The sequence below is a fragment of the Ammodytes marinus genome (assembly GCF_949987685.1).
Source record: "Ammodytes marinus genome assembly, chromosome: 9".
In the NCBI taxonomy this organism is placed as follows: Eukaryota; Metazoa; Chordata; class Actinopteri; order Uranoscopiformes; family Ammodytidae; genus Ammodytes; species Ammodytes marinus.
Genome location: NC_137213.1, coordinates 1,658,409 through 1,678,715, shown reverse-complemented (window position 1 = coordinate 1,678,715; position 20,307 = coordinate 1,658,409).

Sequence of the window (20,307 nt, the reverse complement as noted above, 5' to 3'; positions counted from 1 at the left end):
GCATCATCAGATGACCATTATTCATCGGAAATAGTCATTATTTACAACATAAACACATTACCTCATCATGATCCATACTAACTAACTGCCATCTCTCGTTCATTCGCTTTGTGTGAGGACACGGGGACTCGTTCAGCTCCGTGAGTGGTGACAATGCATCAACTCATTGCAATCAGGTGTGTTTAGCACTTACTGGCATTAGTTGATGCTGTGTCACGGAGCCGAAAAGAGTCCAGTGCCCTCACACTTTCAACACACGGACACGCACCATATTGCTTCCTGATTGTTTGAATCTTGCACGCCTGCACGAGCTACAAAACAGCTTCACGACAGCTGGCGTCGTAATAATACTACCGCTTTTGTTCAAAGGTGTCGCCAACGTGCCGACTTACTCGTAGTAGCTTTAAGTCAATTTCCACTGCAGTGGAGTGTTTCGGACGCTGTGCACAAGCAGCAGAGAAACAAGCCCGTGCATGTGAGGTTATGGCCAATACATCAAGGCAAGGCCAGTTCCAAACACCACATTTTGCCTCACACAATGAGCATTATTCACACAACCACCGACCATCAACATCCTACAGCCAACATCCAAATACATCTACCGTACTTTTCGGCCTACAAGCCGCGACTTTTTCCCCGTTTTTCGACCCTGTTATTACACAGCACAGTATATATTCTGTAGCTACTGGGGATGGGCGTTAGTAATCGAGTACTCCTCGTTTCAAATGATCTCGATTGGTGGATGAGGAAAATCGTTTTTAGTTTTTTTTAGTGTTTGTAGCCTTTAGGCCGGCCGGCGGGCCGCCCCTATTTTAAAATGTTATATACGTGTACAAAACGGCACAAAACGGATATAAAGTTTAACAAAATTAAATATTTTGATCCAAGTTAAATAAACTAAGCGTTGTGTCTAACAGAAACCGCAAATAACTGCCACCTCCGTGCAGCGCAGCCAGTGTGTGGTCTCCACAGCACCGCGGAGCTGAATGCGGTGCTGGAAAAAATCACGTAAAGAAGCCAGGCTGACTTCGGGCACATTCGAGCAAACGACATTTAAGAAGCCTTTATTATGGAATATAGGATTGAGATTCAAAAGCCGACGGTGTAACGTTCCGTTAACGAGGAATTAGTCGCGGTAATTAGTCACGGACAGGAGTGAGCATTACGCGGTTGGATATATTAGCCTACTACTTCTACTGCTTTGGTGAGTTATTTAGCCTATCTATGTGTTTAAATTGTAGGACAATAATTTTATTGTATTTGCTGCCCTTCTTATTTTAAATGTCTATTTTGAATGTTAGCCAACTACAGCCCATGCTTTTTTTCTCTCTTTTTTCTTTCTCCACCGCAGACCTACTCGATCGGTTTAAATTGTGGCCCGCTTATTTAATTACTTTCAGTTAGGAAAATGTGTTTTAAACTTGTGGAAAATAAATCCTTAATATCATATGGCAACTGTGACTGTTTGACATAAGCATTGAGCGCTTTATTGCGGTCAACCGTTGTTCTGTAGACAGATGCGTTGCGTCCTAAAAATAGAAAAAAGTTTAACGAGGAATCGATTGATCCTCGAGGAATGCAAGCGATCACACGAGTAGCGAAAACACTCGTGCCCATCCCTAATAGCTACTATTGCACAAAATGGTAACACTTACGTACGTTATGCAAATATGCAACTTGTTTGTTGAAATGTGGGAGCTTCCTCAAGCAGCCATCTCTTTCCCGACAATCCCCTCTGTGCACGAACTCTTACATATGGTAATTAAACATTATAACACCTGCGGCTTATTGTCCAGTGCGGCATATAGTACGGAAAGTACGGTACTGACACACATAATACCATGTCATTCACATCTTACATTAATTTAGATTAGTTAACACACGCTACTTGTGCCTTGTAAGAGACAGATTGTATGAATGCACAATGAACAGTTTATTAATATTTGTGCAGGTTTTATGTGTTATATATATTATAATAAATTACAGTTTATATTACTTACATTTGATACAAGTGTATTTACAGCCAAAAAGTAATTTTTTGATATTGAATATTTTTAGGCCTGATACTTTTATTTTTGTGAAGATGCCGTTGTTGATGTTGTTCTAGTACATTGTTATTTTAATACAAATTTGATTGGTACTGTCCATGACTAACCAGACTATCTTGTATGTGTTTTTTGCATTGCATTCAAACTTTTTGTAAATACAACCAAAACACACTTTATTCTTAAAATTATATAATAAGATTTGTCTGCATTCCTCTTCAGCTTATTATGATTATTTATTTTTGATTCTTCAGTACCCTGTGATACAATTAGAGAGCGGCCTGTTGGTTGTTGACCACGTGATGGACATGGGCAGCCCTGATAGCCTGGGCCTCTCCGTTGAGTGGTTCGTGCTGATGAGGTGGTTCAGGCTGGGGATTCACAGGGGGCTGCAGGTGGGCGCTGCTGCTTCTCTTTCTCACACATATTGTGTAACACACAACATGCAACCCCAACTGTCGGCCTGAAGGAGTGGTGCACATCTGACCGCTTGGCAAGAATAGGCCACCTCCCCTTTAGGTGCCCAAATGTGTGCTCAACCTTCACACGGATAGCACTGACCTGGAAGTTGAAAGCCTCTTGCTCTTCTGAAAGGTTTGGACCAGAGAATCCTTCCATGAGCCATGGCAGTAACGGATAGGCTGGGTCTCCGGCTATCAGTAGAGGCACCTGGACTCCCTTCACATCTGCGTTGGCTTGAGCGTGTCTCTCTGGAATCTGTTGAAAGATCAATATTTTTTCCCAATTTTATTTTTCATTTTTTTCATGAAGGGGTTATTGTTCAATGTATGCTGTGATTGAATTAATCACAATTAAAAATGAACCCTTTAGATGCCATTTTTGATCATATACCACCAACCGCTTTTTGAAAAATACACTAAAATTCAATAATATATTTTTTTTTAACTTTGATTATTATTAGTATCACCGGCTTACCCATCTGAATGATGGGTGAAAACATTGACTTTGGTGCATTTATATTTTTTGTATAATGTCAGATTGAATCAAAAAGTTAGATTTCATTGACTTTTTAAGTTTTTTGCCTCTGATTTCCCATTATACTGCAGAAAACACAATGCAATTTGGTAAAATGAAAGATAATAGTAAAATGTACCCATTTTATCACCTCTGTCTTTATTCGAAAATATGAGTTTTTATGATAAAAACCAATCACTAAAACTACAAAATAACATCTATTTATTTATTTTTTTTGGCTTTTCAAGGCCTTATTGACAGTGCAGAGGGAGGAGATGAAATTGGGCAGAAGGGGAATGACATGCAGAGAGCTGACCACGTGTTGGATTTGAACCCGGGTCTGCTGTGAGGACTGAGCCTATAGGGGACGCTCTAACCACTACATTGAGCGAAATAACAGCATTTTTAACAACTTTCAGCAAAACACAGACATCACCTCAACCCCAGTGACAAGAATGAGGGGAAATCATGTGTGTATGGGTATGTGTGTGTGTGTGTGTGTGTGTGTGTGTGTGTGTGTGTGTGTGTGTGTGTGTGTGTGTGTGTGTGTGTGTGTGTGTGTGTGTGTGTGTGTGTGTGTGTGTGTGTGTGTGTGTGTGTGTGTGTGTGTGTGTGTCTTATGCCAGTCAGTGCACGGTGTGCAAACAGGAGACCAGTGCTCCCTGCAAACTAGTCCCCAAGGGAATCAGCCACTGACCCCTTTGGGTCGGGCCGACGGCCAGAGATGTTGTCAGCACTGAGCTGGGTGCAGGATTTGCCATAACATATATTCTTGTCTATGGCTGCTGGATTACAAATGTACTTTTCTGGTGCTGGATGTATGTACAGTATAAGCTTAGGGCAGCCCACCTGCATAAACAAAACTCCTGCCTTCTCACCTTGTTTACATTTTCGCACAATGCAATTCGCTGCACCAAAACTGTTGTTGGGCACTGGGGTCATGTTCAGGGTTCGTACAGATGCTTGAAAGTCTGGAAAATGCTTGATTTTCAATCTAGTGTTTTCAAGGTTTGAAATGTGCTTGAAATCTGAACACTGTGCTGGAAAATGCTGGATTTTCTCTTTATTGGTAAATGGACTTGACTTATATAGCGCTTTTCTAGCCGATTTTCTCAGCCCCAAAGCGCTTTACATATCTTACCACATTCACCCATTCACACACACACTCATACACCGATGGTAGAAGCTGCCATGCAAGGCGCTCTCTGAACCATCGGGAGCAATGTGGGGTTCAGTGTCTTGCTCAGGGACACTTCGACATGTGGTGGGGAGACGGGGATCGAACCTCCGACCCTGCACTCCAGAGGCGATCTCCCTACCGACTTCGCCACTGCCGCCCATTATTATTGATCAGTGTCGTAATTCAACTAATTTTTATATTCTGTGAATTTAAAAAAAATCTGTCGCAATGTTTTCTTCGCTTCGTCTTGTATGCACTTTCCTGGCACACGCGCCACACCTGGCAATCGCTCCAGGAATTATCCAGAACCACGAGTCGCTGAAGATATCAACATGATGTTGATATCTTCTGACAAGTAGAGGGAGTGTACAAGTGTTTGATCTATTGACTTCAAAGACAAGAGTCAGAAAGGCAGTCACTTGTTCTAAAATGTCCAGTGTGTGTGTGTGTGTGTGTGTGTGTGTGTGTGTGTGTGTGAGAGAGAGAGAGAGAGAGAGAGAGAGAGAGGGAAAGTGTGCGTGTAAGTGCATGTGTGTGTAAGTGTGCTTTTGTGTGTGTATGAGAAGAGGGAAATACAAGGGGTACAGATTTGCAGCCCTAATAGCCTATGACACATGCAAACACACACACCCACCAGCACACACACACACGTACACACAATCTTATTTTGTCATGGACATGCAGATAGCAGTCCCTACTATGCATTTTAGAACACCTTTGACATTTTTATTTAGAATTTTTGTCTCAGTGGCCAGTAATCCTGAGGTTTTACAGAAATATGAAAATTCCTATTTTTTTCTCGTTTGTGTCATTAGGCATGTTTGTTCCTCAGTTGGAGACCATATGAAATACATAATTCAACTAAATATGAGTTAAAACTTAATATGTGATGCCTTGCCTTCAAAATGAATGGAAAACATTATATAAATTCAGATTTTATCTTGCCATGGCAAAGGAATAAAAAAAACTGGTGTTATGGCTTTCTATGAGTTTACGAAATGGCATCTTTTTACACAAGGATTTCAGTGTATGTGATTTGAGTACACACAGACTAACTCCTGGAAAATATTTTTTCACTCCAACCATTCTGACTAAAAGAGGTGTTCACTAACTACACATCAAAACCATTTTAGTGATTTTTTTTTATTATTATTGGTTTACAGCCATGAATTACACAAGGATGCCTATTTGTTGTAAAGGGTCACCATAGAGGTCAGTGTGTGTGTGTGGGGGGGGGGGGGGGGGGGGAGGGCTAAAATGGGTAAAAAATGTTTTTTAGCTTATTGTCATGATCCTGCTTGGGCCTCAGGCCCTTGTTTTTTCCCCTTTACCCTTGTCTGTGTTCTGGTGTAATAGCAGGGTTGGAGTCTTCTTCTTCTTTGATTTTAGGCAGACTTGAAGCAGCTATGGCGTATTGCTGCCCCCCACTGTTTGTTATGTTAGGGTTGGAGTCAGGTGTGCTGGAGTCAGTTACCAGCATTCACAGCTGCCATCAATCAACAATCAACTGCTCTTCATATACCCGGCCCTACCTTCCAGACACTGCCAGATTGTAAACTCTGTTACCCAGTCAGTAACTCTCCAGCCACCTAGACCTTTTGTAGTTCCGCCTGCATTTAGCTTGTTGCTAAATTCTGTTTTATTATTTTTTTATAATAACTGTAATTCTATATTCTCAAAAATTAAATATGGTGTACCACAGGGATCAGTATTAGGACCTTTGTTATTTTCATTATACCTAGCACCCTTAGGCCAAATTATACGCAGTTATGGAATTAATTTCCACTGCTATGCTGACGATACTCAGCTTTATGTCCCCGTAAACGTCGATGACACTACTCAAATTAGTAATCTAGAATCATGTCTACTTGCTGTTCAAAGCTGGATGACTAAAAACTTCCTCCTCCTGAACTCTGATAAAACTGAACTGCTAGTAATTAGCTCCCCTCAATATGTAAATCAATTAAATCAAACATCAATAAATCTAGATAATTGCGTTATCTCTCAGAGTTCTTCTGCCAAAAATCTGGGTGTTATCTTCGATTCTCACCTTTCATTTCATAAACACATTAAAGAAACCACTAAAACAGCCTTTTTTCACCTTAGAAATATAGCTAAAATTAGATCTAGTCTGTCCATGTCTGATGCGGAAATCTTAATACATGCATTTGTGTCCTCTAGACTGGATTACTGTAATGTATTATTTTCTGGATTACCTAAAACAGCTACTAAAAGCTTACAAAAGGTTCAAAATTCTGCAGCCAGGATTTTAACGAAAACCAGAAAATTTGACCATATCACACCAATATTGGCCTCCCTTCATTGGCTCCTGGTGCAAGTCAGATCGGACTTCAAAGTGCTGCTTCTGACTTACAAAGCTGTAAATGGGCTTGCACCTTCTTACCTGTCTAGTCTCATAGCAACCTATGTCCCTCCCAGGGCACTTCGCTCTATGAATACAGGGTTCCTGTGTGTCCCCAGATTGAATAAGACTGCGGGCAGCAGGGCCTTCTCATATCGGGCTCCTTTTTTATGGAACAATCTCCCAGCAGCCATAAGACAATCTAACTCTGTTGAGGAGTTTAAATCCAAACTTAAAACATACCTATACAGCCAAACTTTTATATAAATTATAGTCCTTTTCTGCAGAGGGAGGGTCTCAGTCTAGGTATTGTTTACACCGCTGGGTGCTGGTGTTGGTGGCGGCCGCGCCTGTGGGGCCTCTGTGTGTTTTTCGGTGCTGGCGCCGGCTGTCCGTGGCCAGTTGTCTCGCGGCCTGCTCCGCGCTTGGGGTGCCGGGGGCCTTGTCTCCGCCGTGGTCCGCGGCCTTCTGCGCCGGGGGGGTTCCTCCGCCTCTGTGGCCGTGCAGGATCCTGTATGACTGCTCTCCGTGCCCTCTCATGGGGTGGCCTGCAGCGTGGGGTTGGGGGTGTTTTTAACTTAGATCTAGGGGTGTTTTTAACTTAGATCTAGGGGTGTTTTTAACTTAGACCTAGGGGTGTTTTTAACTTAGATCAAGGGTGAGGGCGGTATGAATGTGGGGGGGGCATTGGGATTGCTTGGCTGGCGTGGTCCCATTGGTGGTGGATCTCCCATCGGCGTGGTGGGGGGGGGCCTCTCGGGCTCCACCGCGGGGCGGGGTGAGGCGCCGTGCTGCGGGCCCTACTTTTTCTTTTTTTTTTCTTCTTATTTATTTATTTAATTTTCTTATCTCACAAACTTCCGAGCCATAGCTCCTCCCTCCGTCCTCTCTTCGCATGCAGGTCCTGTGTGCTGATTGGACACCCTGGATCCTGCTCCCTCCTACTGTGGGTCTCGTTCGTCATCAACAGTTGACCATCTATTCGCTAGATAAGTTATTCTATTCATTCGGGATCTCATCTGCCAGACTCTAGCGGATGATATCCCTCCTCTTCCTCCCAGCTCACAATTCCCTCGCACTATGTCTGCATGTGTGACTCCTTGGTTGTCTCCTCGTTATTCTTCAGGTTACATCATGAAGAGTGATGGTGACTTGAAGGATGAGTGACGTTGTGGCCCTTTGTCTGGCAGCTTCTGAAGTGGACATCTTATCGAAATCTACCTACATTTTCACAAATGGACATTTTTATCTTTTATGGATTGTTTCACTGTGTACACTGTGTGTTTTTATTGTGTTTGATTGTAAAGCCCACTGAGGAAAATTGCTATTTGTGATATTGGGCTATATAAATAAATTTGATTTGATTTGATTTGTTCTTTTTTGCCACAGTCTCCCAGCCTGACTCCAGCCACCAGCTCCAGCCCTCGTCAGCCAGCTCTCCCTCCCTGGACCCCTCTGCCTGCCTGCTCTTGCCTGCCTCTGCTCGTCTCCCCGGATTCTCCCCATGGCACTTCCCACTGGACCCCCATGCCTGTCAGCCACTCCAGAGCCCGGCCCAAAACCCCAGATTCCTTCTAAATAAACCCTCTTAAACTGGTACTGTCTCTGCGCCTGTGTCCTCCCTGTCCAGCCATTACACTTATTTTTACATAACTTTATTAAGTTTGCTACAGAGAAATGGGAAATTACAGTCAAAATATTTTTTAATTTTAATTTTAAGGTGGGGGTCAAATGTCGTTATAATGGAAGTCATTGGTACACATCGTGTAGCGAACAGACCCAGTGTAACAAAAACATCTCACACAGTCAAAATGAAGTGGATATGGTTGAAACTCAGAATATCCAAACTTCATTGTAAAACACACCTCCTTACCAAATTTTATGGCAATGGGACAATCACAGCCAAAATGATCTCAAAAATACAACCCCAGATACTCAAATCTCCACCAACAGGGCATAAGGGTTAAGAGATAATTTTCCAAACATTAAAATGACACGTGTGGCCTCTGCCACAATCCTAATATATGATAAATAAGGAACGGAAGTTAACCTCTATTAAATTAAACTCTCCACCAAAAGGTGTCCAAACAATTACACATTTAAATATCACAATTTGGTGTCACACCATATTACATTGATTTCTGGGACTAAATCTATATAATCATAGCTCATGCATAATAGTGTACCTAGACTTTGAAAAGAACTTACTCCCAAATAGACATCTGTAAGATCATTCTGTACTTTTTTGAGAAGATTTGCTTTTTTTATCCTTAGTTTTATTGAAGTTTGAAATGTGTGAAATGGGTTTGGGACAGTCACACCATATGAGCTTTTTCACGTTTGGTTGAAAACTGTGAAAATGTGAGTGATATATAACATTAATGTTCATTTTTTAGTGCTACATGCTCTGAACAACATAAGAACATTTCTTGACGAATAATTTCTTTAACGCTCAGAACCATGCAACCCCCCCGCCCCTGCTCCTACAGCTCCCCCGTCGGCAGCTCATTTCTCCTCCTTGTGACTGATGATAACCGTCAGGACTTCCTGTAATTGGTCCGAAAGTCTGAACCATCCAAAACCTTCCCTCGCTCTGGACACTGACCCAACCACGGTTCAGTAATCCGGACCGAGAACACAACTTTAGGTCAGATCGGGGTCCACCGTAGGTTTCAGTCCATTTAAGTTAGGATCAAACTGAAAAGTCTGGGCCAAACTTGGTAGGTGTGAAAAGAAACATAAAAACCATTAAAGGGAGGGATGAAGAAATCTGTGGTGAAATGTCATTGGGCCTATATTACTAATTGTTAATAAAGGGTTCCAAATAACTTTATGCTAAAAATGTCATATGTTTTTGAACTTAAACAATGTGTAAAATGATTTGGTTTGGTTTCATGCACATTAAAAGGTCAAACCAAAAGTATAACCTTTATCCTTATGAATATGTTTACAGTGCAAACATTGACACTTAGATAATGAATCAAACACAAACAAAAAAAGATGTCTCCAGTAGATATGAAGGGCCTGAAAGGCAAAGTGAAAATGTCTATGTTTTTCTGTGTTCCTGAGTTGATCTAGTCTGGATGACATAACTAGGCCTGATACAATAACTACTAATAATCACTAGTATTTAACTTCATTCATTTCTTTAACTCACCTTTAACTTTTTGTAAAAGTTTTTTCTGGTTTTACCAGGTTAAATTCCATTGTACATTTGGCATTGACAAGTGAATCTGATTCTGGGGTTTAATAATGGATTTCAGTTGGTATGTTAAGGGTGTTAATTAATGAGAATCCTATAATATTCTGTAAGTTATGCTATAATTATTGAAATCTCTTTGCATGTTGAAACTTAGACAGGTTTAACATAATGAAGTGGGTTTACTGAAAAGATAGAGAAGCGATGGCTCAATACTGTGTATATATTTCAAACAAATGTCTGATAAATGATTGACATTGATGGTAGTTTTCAGAAAAGCAAGCTGACATCCTCATTGTCTGACAGGAGTTTGGCTCCATCTAGTGTCCTAGTGATTCACTGACCGTCAGCCCTGCAGGAAGCCTGTTGGTTCAAAAAGAACATCATTTCACTGATTGTGCACACACTTGTCTGATCAACCGCTATTTAAACTCAGGTGTGTCTTGCTGCCCACTTCATAATCATTTTGTGTGTTGCTCTGCGTTCTTCGTATCGAAGCTCTCAGCAAGGTAAAGTGACTCCCTTCTGTGTCAACAGACAGCATGGATGTGGCTTATGAACGGTTTGGAAGAGTGATTTCAGAAGCTAAATGAGATTTTGGACCATTTAAAAATGAATAATGCATGTAGTTATTTAGTTGAGGACTGTTGTTCATTCTCTCTTATCTCACTCCTATTCATTACATTATATCAATTGAAATGTTTCTGAAGTCTGAATCACTTCACAAAAGCAAAGATGTGTTTTCAAGAAAAAAACCAGGATATTAGAGGGTCTGACATTTTGTACTGTCTAAATGGTGACGAAGCACTTATCAATTCACTTTAAGAGAATACACTCATGCTTGGTGTAGAAATTTCAACTGATTTTAGCAGAAAAAATTATAGCTATGTTATTTTGACATGGTTTTGGACCTTTTCATTTGGTATCGCTGGTAACACCTATAACATTTCCCTGTCCCTTCCTTTAGCTCATCTTTTAAACATTTTATTGAGCAATAAGTAGATATCTCCATGTGTAGAGACAACTGGAAGCTGGAACTTTGTTTAATATAAAGTTGAACACTTCAACAACAAAAGTTTCCTGTTACACTTTTTAAGGTTTTAAATTGCTCCAATCAACACGATGTTGAGGAACTTATGTCCTTGCTGTAACCATTCTTGTAGGTTGAATATGGCAACACTATCGGCTGTTGACCGACCGCCAGCAGCTCACCCAGGACTGAATGCAGGGGACCCACATGCTCGGCCCCACAGCGGTGTGCCACACTCTGGACAGCAGGATCCAGGCCCGTACAACCCCAGCCAGGATCCAAGCGCTTCATCATCCCATCCCCAACACCACGCACCTGCCCGGCCTATGTTTTATGTCCCTGCTCCACCTCCACCCCCTTTCCTCCACTACCAGTGGCCTATGCCCTTCTCCTATAATCCCTTTGCTGGATTCCCAGGCATGGGTGAGTCTTGTAGTCTTCCCTTTTGTATAATGTAAAAATATATTTTTCTAAATTCAGCTTGTAGAGATTGTGTGCTGCATACTTGACTCAAGAAGAACAGGTTGTCAGAATCAAAACTGAAAGAACAGCTGACTCAAAACTGTTGCTGCAAAAAGCAATTAAACTTGACTCAGCAGATTTGAACACTTCGCTCAAGAATTTCCTTTTGGTCAGGCACTGTCCCGTAATGACATATGTGGGAATCACTTTAGTTTTGGGCCACATCAATGTGAAATGAATTGTATCGATTACATATTAATATTACCTGTGGTAAATACCAATAGACTATTTAATAGTCTGTGCTGATATTTCTGACACATGTCACCTGACGACGGGAATGAGTTCCAGTTTACTTTCCCCTGAGGCTCCTAATGTTGCAACCTGTGATTTTATAGGTTTGCAGATATCGGCAACGCTTGTCACGATCCGTTACCTGGACGTATTGTGTCTGCTGAATTTATTCAATGTTAATACACAGCCTAGGCTCTGCAAACTGGTATGTAAACAGGGACGAACATAGCTAGCAACACGCCTGTGGCCTGTTGCATAAAACTAAGATAAGGGATTAACCTAGGATATTTTGGTTATCCTGGCTTGCGTTAGCCATGATCTGGTTGCATAAAAGCAGAGAGACCTAAGTTACCATGGAGATTTATACTTTACGTTTAGCCTGACTCGGGACCAGGCTAAACGTAAAGAATAAACTTATTCTGTTGCCTGATTGGTTCAGTCAGCTGTCACTCCGATCTGAAATCAAGGTGTTTAACAGTAATTCCATGATCTTCTGTGTACTGCTTTATTTTCATTAGCCTGTTTTTAAAGTACCACATAAAAGACTACATTGTCATTTAGTGAAATAGTTCTTCTTTCTTATTTATTTAACCTAAACTATTTATAATTAACTTAATTATAATTAGATTAAGATGAAATTATAATATTTATGTGATAGTCTGTTCATATTGCAGGCTATATTTATACAATTGATTATCGATGGCAGATGACGTTGCAAATGTGGGTCAAATAAATTAACTTTGTACTTATAACCATATACAGGTGTGTCTAAAACAAAATTGAATATCAATTCAAAGTTCCTTTTTTCGGTAATTTAATTCAAAAAGTGAAACTTAAATATATTCTAGATTCATTACACATGAAGTGAAATTAATCCAGAATAAACATACTTTTCAGAAGGTCGACATTACTGTATTATAAATAATTGTTTTATGTAATGTTCTAATATTGAGATACTGGATTTTTTTTATTCAATGATCAATCAATCATCCAAAAAAAAGGCATGACATATTTCACTTTGTAATGAATGAGTTACACTTTTTGTATGGACTTTCCATGATCGAGTTTTTTTTTTTTTTTTTTGGCATTTTTATGCTTTATTGATAGTGTAGAGACAGAGTTGGAATGGGGCAGAGAGGGGAGTGACATGCAGAGAACGACCGCGGGCTGGAATCGAATCCGGGTCTGCTGCTGGCCGAGGCCCATGGGGGGGACGCCCTACCAACTGAGCTAAGGGCGCCCCCGATATTCTTTTTTTGAGATGCACCTGCAGACTGCTCACTGGAAACTATTTTAGCATTCATCAAGATCATTTGGCAGAGAATACAGGTCCTCTATGAAATGAACGGCCCCCTCACTTATGGTTTAAACTAGCAAGGCATTGTGGGAAAATGGGCCATCTTTTCCATTTTTACATCAGTAAATCTGTGTTCGATCTCTGGGTCTACTTCTGAAAGCTGTGGGCTGGCATTTAACAGAATAATTTACACCTGGCTTGACAAAGCGGCCCCTTTTCATCATTTATGCAACTGACTAATCCAAAGTGCCCAGGCTAGACTTTGTCAAGGCTGGCTTTATCAATCATCCTGGATATCTTTATTCCACTTTTATGCAACAGGCCCCTGGTAACGGAGCCTAGGCTGTGTATGTGGGCGGCAGTGGCGAAGTGGGTAGGGAGATCTCCTCTGGAGTGCAGGGTCGGAGGATCGATCCCCCGTCTCCCCGCCACATGTCGAAGTGTCCCTGAGCAAGACACTGAACCCCAAATTGCTCCCGATGGTTCAGAGAGCGCCTTGCATGGCAGCTACTGCCATCGGTGTATGAGTGTGTGTGTCAATGGGTGAATGTGGTAAGATATGTAAAGCGCTTTGGGGCTGAGAAAATCGGCTAGAAGGCGCTATATAAGTCAAGTCCATTTACCATTAACACGGATTCTTTTTTCACACGGTATGTTTGGATTGTGATGATCACTGATTGACAACAAGCATTTGCCATCTACATGACATCTTGCTTTTCCAGTACAACCCTCTGAAAACAACTAAGTCTTGTTTGTGCACTTGATCTACAAATGATATATACATGGGTGCTGTTAATAAGCTAGTAGTTATTGGAGTTTATCACTGAAAGTATCTTTAAACTTGGTTTATTTGTTCTTTCTCCCAGGCTACGGTATGGTCATGCCTCCATTCCCTCCTCCCCCCTACATGGAGCATCCAGCCTACATTTTGCCCCACCCTCATATGCAACCAGTGGATTACAGGCGCTTTGTTCACCCCCAGGTCCCGGCCTACCACCACCCAAACCAGGCCCACAGAATTCGACCGGCTCATACTGGCCCTGTTCGAGAGACTGTGAACTGTGAGGTCCAAACTGAACCCACACAGAGGGGCATAGGAGGTTACGCTGAGGGAAGCCCACTCGTCGGTGCAGATTCTGGGCATGGAACCGCCGCAAACTCTCCATCCTCCTCAAGCCCTGGCTCCCAAAAACAAGGCTCTGCTGAAGTTGGGCACTACACCTCACCCGACGCTAATGCAATTAGCAAACATGACTTTATCATTCTACATCCTACAAGGGAAAAGGCCGTCCAATCATGTACCGAAGGAACGCAGACGAGCGACAAACACGGTGTTGGTCAGGAGAATGTTCCCCCTTGTAGAAACGTTCACTGCAATAAGTGGTCAGTGGATTCTCCAGATGGCATGGTTCCTGTGTGTAGTTCTTCTCAACAAGAGGATGAGGTTGTCAAAGAGAGGCGTGTCTCTGTTCCTGACATCCTGATGAGTTGGGGTGGGGGCACACCACAGGCAATGAGGCTGAAGATGGCCGACGCAGGGCTGCCTCACAATGACCACAAGCTGCTATCTTATGAAACTGAAGTGGAGAATGAAAAGTCTGTTTACCAGAGTCCAGAGAATGGTCACGTGGTTGCGGACGGTGAATACGCTAATGACGATTCTGAGGGTAACTTCAGTTCTAAGAATACTGAAACCCTTTTCAAGATTCTTAAACTGCCTTACGCTGTTGAAGAATATCTCTCAGAGTCCAGAAGAGAGGCTTCGGTTGGCTCTCCAAGGCACTGTCCACCCACCAGGGATGAACTGCTGCTTTCCCTGAATGATTCCCAGAAGCTCCCTGACAATGAGCAAGAAAATGAGACTACAGAGATCATTCCCTATGAAATGTATTTAAATCACAGTCAGATGAAGAGAAGAATGAATGAGTCTGTTTGGTCTGTGGAGGACCTATCCCCCTTCTTCCCCACTAGGGATTGGCTGCAGCAGAATGGCGTGTTTGATCCTGAGGTAATCGTAGAGATGACGGAGGAAGCTGAAAATGTTACTCCGACAAACCAAAATATTAGACCTATTGAGGGACTGAGACGGAGTCGCAGGATTTCCCCTTCTGACTATGTTTCAATGTCAGACAGCTGGCTGATCTACAGCACCCCAGCTGAGAAACCAACGCCTGCAAAGAAGCCAGAAACGGAGATCGAAATGGATGCCTCTGAAAGGAGGGAACCGAGGCCTGGCCAGAGCATGGCTCCTTCACAAAAGGATCCCTTAACTTCCCCACCTTGTCATATGCTAAGTAAACTGATTTTATCCACCGCCACTGAAGAGGACATGGACGGGTCTACTGAACCAGAGCCTTTTGAAGGCTCAAACCAGGAATCTCTCATCATTATAGATGAGCAACAGGAGCAAAGCACCCACACTCCTGAACAGGAAAAAACTCTCCTCTTGAACCGTTCTTCAGAGAAGACCTCTCCTACAGGCCATCTGATTGTAAAGAATGGAATGGACATAGAAGTAGAGGATGGGCCATGTGGGAATGGACAAGTCAATGGAAACCAGAATCTGTGTGTCCCATCAGCTGACCAGAAGATAGCTGAAGTGTCTCCGTCAAAGGCCCATCTAGTGGACTGTGGTGTCCAGTGTACTGAAATCCAAGAAGTGAAGTGCCCATCATGTAATGAACCAAACGGCAGCATGGGACCAGTGAACAGAAGACCTCCTTTTAAATATTCAGGTGATCTACTTAGTTTAACAGTGATATGTAAGGAGCCCCTTTGCCTCTGGAGGAAAAAATGTGTTTTGCTTTAACTATTAAATATATTTATAGATATGAAGAAATCAAACGATGGCACAGCTGAAGGATTCTGCCCAAATGGGCACATGCAGGGACCACAGAACAACAAGAGGCCTGGTTATTGGAAGAAAAGGGGTCAAGGTAATGTACAATGGATGTAGACAATAGTGTGCTGTAATCAGGTCAAATTCAATAGGTTTTATTATGACCAGATACAGTTTGACAATCCCGTTTTAAAAGATTTCTATAATAATTATTCCAATTGCGTCCCATAATAGGCTTGTATGCAAAACACAGATATGAAGAAATAGTTTAAAGTGAAGTCACATTTCAGGAATAGGACTGAGAATTTGATGCCCAGTCATACAACCTCAAATGAGTTTAAAGTTTAAACTGGACATTTTCTGAAAAGTTAGTCATGCCTTTAACATTAAACAAGTAAAATGTGATACTTTTTTAATATTCAATCCAAACCAAAGGTGTCAGCACTTGCATACCTGAATGCTTCCTAAAAGGTGTCAGCACTTGCATACCTGAATGCTTCCTAAAAGGTGTCAGCACTTGCATACCTGAATGCTTCCTAAAAGTGTGTTTTGAACACAACAGTGCTTAAAATAACTTAACAAAATGTTCTGTTCCAGAAGACGCATGAGAATGCAAAAGACGACCCAAAGCCAGAACATGCTGTTAACGTAGAATGCATTTAATCAGTTTCAGGACTGTGTGGTTTGATGCACTTTGAATGATGGGGACAAATGTTCACACTAACTTTTGACTGGTGGATACAATACTGCTTCCCCCCAATGTCTATCACAAATAGACATTTGCCTCAGTGGGCTTTACATTCCATACAATATGACACCCTGCCCTTACACCCTTAGCTCGGCTGAGGAAAAACTCCAAGTAAAAAACCCTTTATCGGGATTATTTTATTTTTTTTAAATCTCAGGGAGCGTCGACAAAGTAGTAGTAGTACACATACAGTGGGGTCTAAACATCTGTCAAATCATCTTTGTCTACAGGAAAGCAGAACAGCGGGCAGGAATTCAATGGCTACTATGGCAAACCTGGGAAATCAAGAGGTAAACATTAATAAATCTTATCATCCATTGTGTCAGTATTGTTGTTTGTCTGGTGCGGGTTGCTCTAGGCTTTCATTTCATCCAAAGGATAGAGTAAGATATTTTTTAGTATCATGGGTTAGTCATAACTCAAATTGCTAATAGATATTTAATATTGACCATCTCTTTGACCAGAAAATGCAACCAAATTGCACTAGAGGCTACATCAGTTATCATACTAAAAAAAAAAGTAAACGAGTAGTACCTGTGTATTGCATAGTTTGTAGTCCGGGCTGCTGGTCATATCCCAATACATTAAACAAATAAGCAGTCTAGTGACACTTCCTTTTTTCTCTTTTTTTTTAAAGTAAATGTGCATATTGCTGTCTTAAACGGCTACTCCAAAATTCTTCGGTTCATACAGTGTGGCTATAATTGAGGAAAGTTCTATCAGACTGCATTACATTGTACACAGGTTTCTACTGTTCTACTCAGCCACTAACATGTTCACCTTTTTTAATAGTTCATTGCTTTTTCTCCCAGGTGGAAATGGAAGGAACCCACGGTATGAGCACTGACGACGCCTGGTTTTAAATGATCAACTTAATATTCAAATGAATTTAAAATTAAATACTATTTTTCAATAAACCTTTTTATATTTGAAAGATTCGGTTTCCTTTTTTATTCTTCTTTAATGTCCCTTTTTAATAATAAAAAAAAAAAAACCTTCACCTAGTGAACTGAATAAAATGTTTGGGCTTCAAGGTTCCGTGCTTGTTTTATTCTAGAGTAAGGTATGCCTATAGAATAAGACAATAGGTATAATTGTATACACAGTGGGCTTGCTACCTGTTACTACGACGATCTCAAACAAGACGAGCTAAGACGGTAAAAAAAAGTTGGAAGCTCTTTGACTGTTCAGCAGTTGTTGACTGAAGGACCTAAATGTGCTTCTTGGAACAGGCCTAGTCCAGGCAGGGCCGTTGCTAGGAATTCTGGGCCCCCTGAAAGAATATCGGTGTGGGCCCCTCTACCCCATTCATTGCCACCTTCAATTTTCTTGTTTTTTTCAGTGTTCTTGACGGTGCCTGGTACACCCTATTTATTTATTTTTACAATTAACAACTTAACAAGTCAGAGTGTTATTATGTATTATTTGTCTTATTCTAGGAGTGATGGTAAGTGATTTGCAACTGTTTAAACAGCCACTATGTGGGCACTCCAACGGGTATCAGACATGTGGTGAAGGGAGCAGCAGTGTCTTCCGCTAGTGCCTCCAATGTGCAGCTGGGTAAAAATAGTAGCCAGCAGAGATCGTGACCTGTCTGCGTCTCAGCGCCAGTGCACAAACACAAGCATGCACTCGCAGTGCATCACTCACGGCGGACGAGCGTTTCTTTGAAATACGCTAATAACGTTCGGACCAGAATAGACGTGAATTACGCTGGTTGTTACTAAGTAAGTGAAATAAAACATAAGTTATAAAGCCCAACGTTGTCCAATGAGTAGGCTTCACCTGTCCACCTGCATTCAACGTGAACACGCGATATTTGAATCTGTTCTGTCAGTCCAGAGAAGCACAGCACGCTAGCTCAGCAGTTAAATAGCTAAACAAATTAAGCTGTCTGTCTTCTAATCGTTCAGCTTAGTTTGCCACAAATCATAAAATAATGCAAAGCCTGCTAATAGCGCTGCTGACTGAGACTAGTGTAGCAGACCCTCCTCCCTATAGCAGTGACATACAGACCGAGAGGAGAAATAGGCCTACTGTCACTGAACCATGTTTTTATTTTTTTTTAAACTTTCCTCAGTATTCTGATGTCAGAAGCAGACTATGATTTAATCTATTTGGACATTATTGAGTTTAATTAAAAACCTTTGGGAAAAAACATGCCCTCAGTTGCCCATGCACTGTGTGTATGCTATAGCCTATTTCACCCTCATCTGTGAAAAAAAGATAGCTGGACAACAGAGTTCTTCATGTAAAGTTAAGTGGTTTCTTTAAAGAAAAGAAAATAATATAGAAAGATGACAACTTTGTGGATGTTTATTTGCATAATATTCTATTTTATATTAATATTTGTTATGGTAAATACATATGTCTTTCTTCAATAGCTTCATTTCATTCATCTGACTCAGTCAGTGCGTTTCCATGCAGACTCATAATCGGGTAACTAAACGAATAAGACTTCAACAGGACTTTTAAACTGCATGTAAACACCTTTATCCGATCTACTTCGCACACAAATCGGCACGATAACGGACAAGAGATGTCGGATAAGAACACCTAGATAAGTCGTTCGTTGTCGGCATTCTCTCTGCATGTAAACAGGGATCGGACATCTCATATCGGACTTCTCGTTCTGTGCTTGTGTGCCTGCCCGTAATAGGCTACACCATGGGTTGTTGCCGGAAGAGAACCGGACGTGGCTCTTTCAACACTTGTTGAAAGCATGGTTGAAAGGGCTACAGCGCCACCTAGCATAGTGGAGACAGCCATGCATTGGACATTTATCCGATATCTTAAAGGCCATGTATACTCAGACAAGTGACACGGTCCGTTCGAGTGTCTTGTTCGATATATGTGATCATCTAATCTAGTTGTGCCATGGAAACGAGTGTCTCCAAATTATTCCAAAAATAAGTAGGCCTAGTACACAGAAAAAAGTTGTTCACACAATTTCTCAGATTTTGCCTCATCATTTTCCTCTCAAAGTGCACCAGATTCATGCATTTCACTTTAAAAAGGTAAAAAAAAATCTCCCGGGGGGGTCACGATCTCTGCTGGCTACTATTTTTACTCAGCTGCACATTGGAGGCACTATAGCGGAAAACACTGCTGCTCCCTTCACCACATGTCTGATACCCGTTGGAGTGCCCGCATAGTGGCTGTTTAAACAGTTGCAAATCACTTACCATCACTCCTAGAATAAGACAAATAATAATACATAATTTACATAATAACACTCTGACTTGTTAAATCGTTAATTGTAAAAAAAGAAATAAATTGGGTGTACCAGGCACCGTCAAGAACACTGAAAAAACTTGAAAATTGAAGGTGGCAATGAATGGGGTAGAGGGGCCCACACCGATATTCTTTCAGGGGGCCCAGAATTCCTAGCAACGGCCCTGCTCGCATGGGAATGCTTTTGTTCAGAAGACAGTGTTGCATCAGATTAATTAATTATCAAAACATAACAGGTTTTTTCTTTAATATAGCTTACTGTACAAACGTAGTAAAAACAAACGACTACACGTCAAAACAATTTAGCTACACCTGTCCACAAAGTGTATGACTATTTAGGTGGCGTCACTGCCCTGAATTTTCTTTGCAATTTCAAAGCATGTGTGTTCAGCAAGTAAAAGATTCAGCTACAGCAACAGTAAAAGATTCAGCTACAGCCCTGTTTATTTTCTGTGCTTCACATTCTTGTACAGTAAGTGGCGGTATGCACTAAGTTGTTTGCAATCTGCTATGTAAGTGATTGCTGTATGAATATAGAGCAATTTAACACGTATATTAACATAAATATATTGCTTACTTCATCTTTAAGTACAAATGTAACACAGCAAATGGTCAGAATGTAAATGACAGTTAAAACTACACATT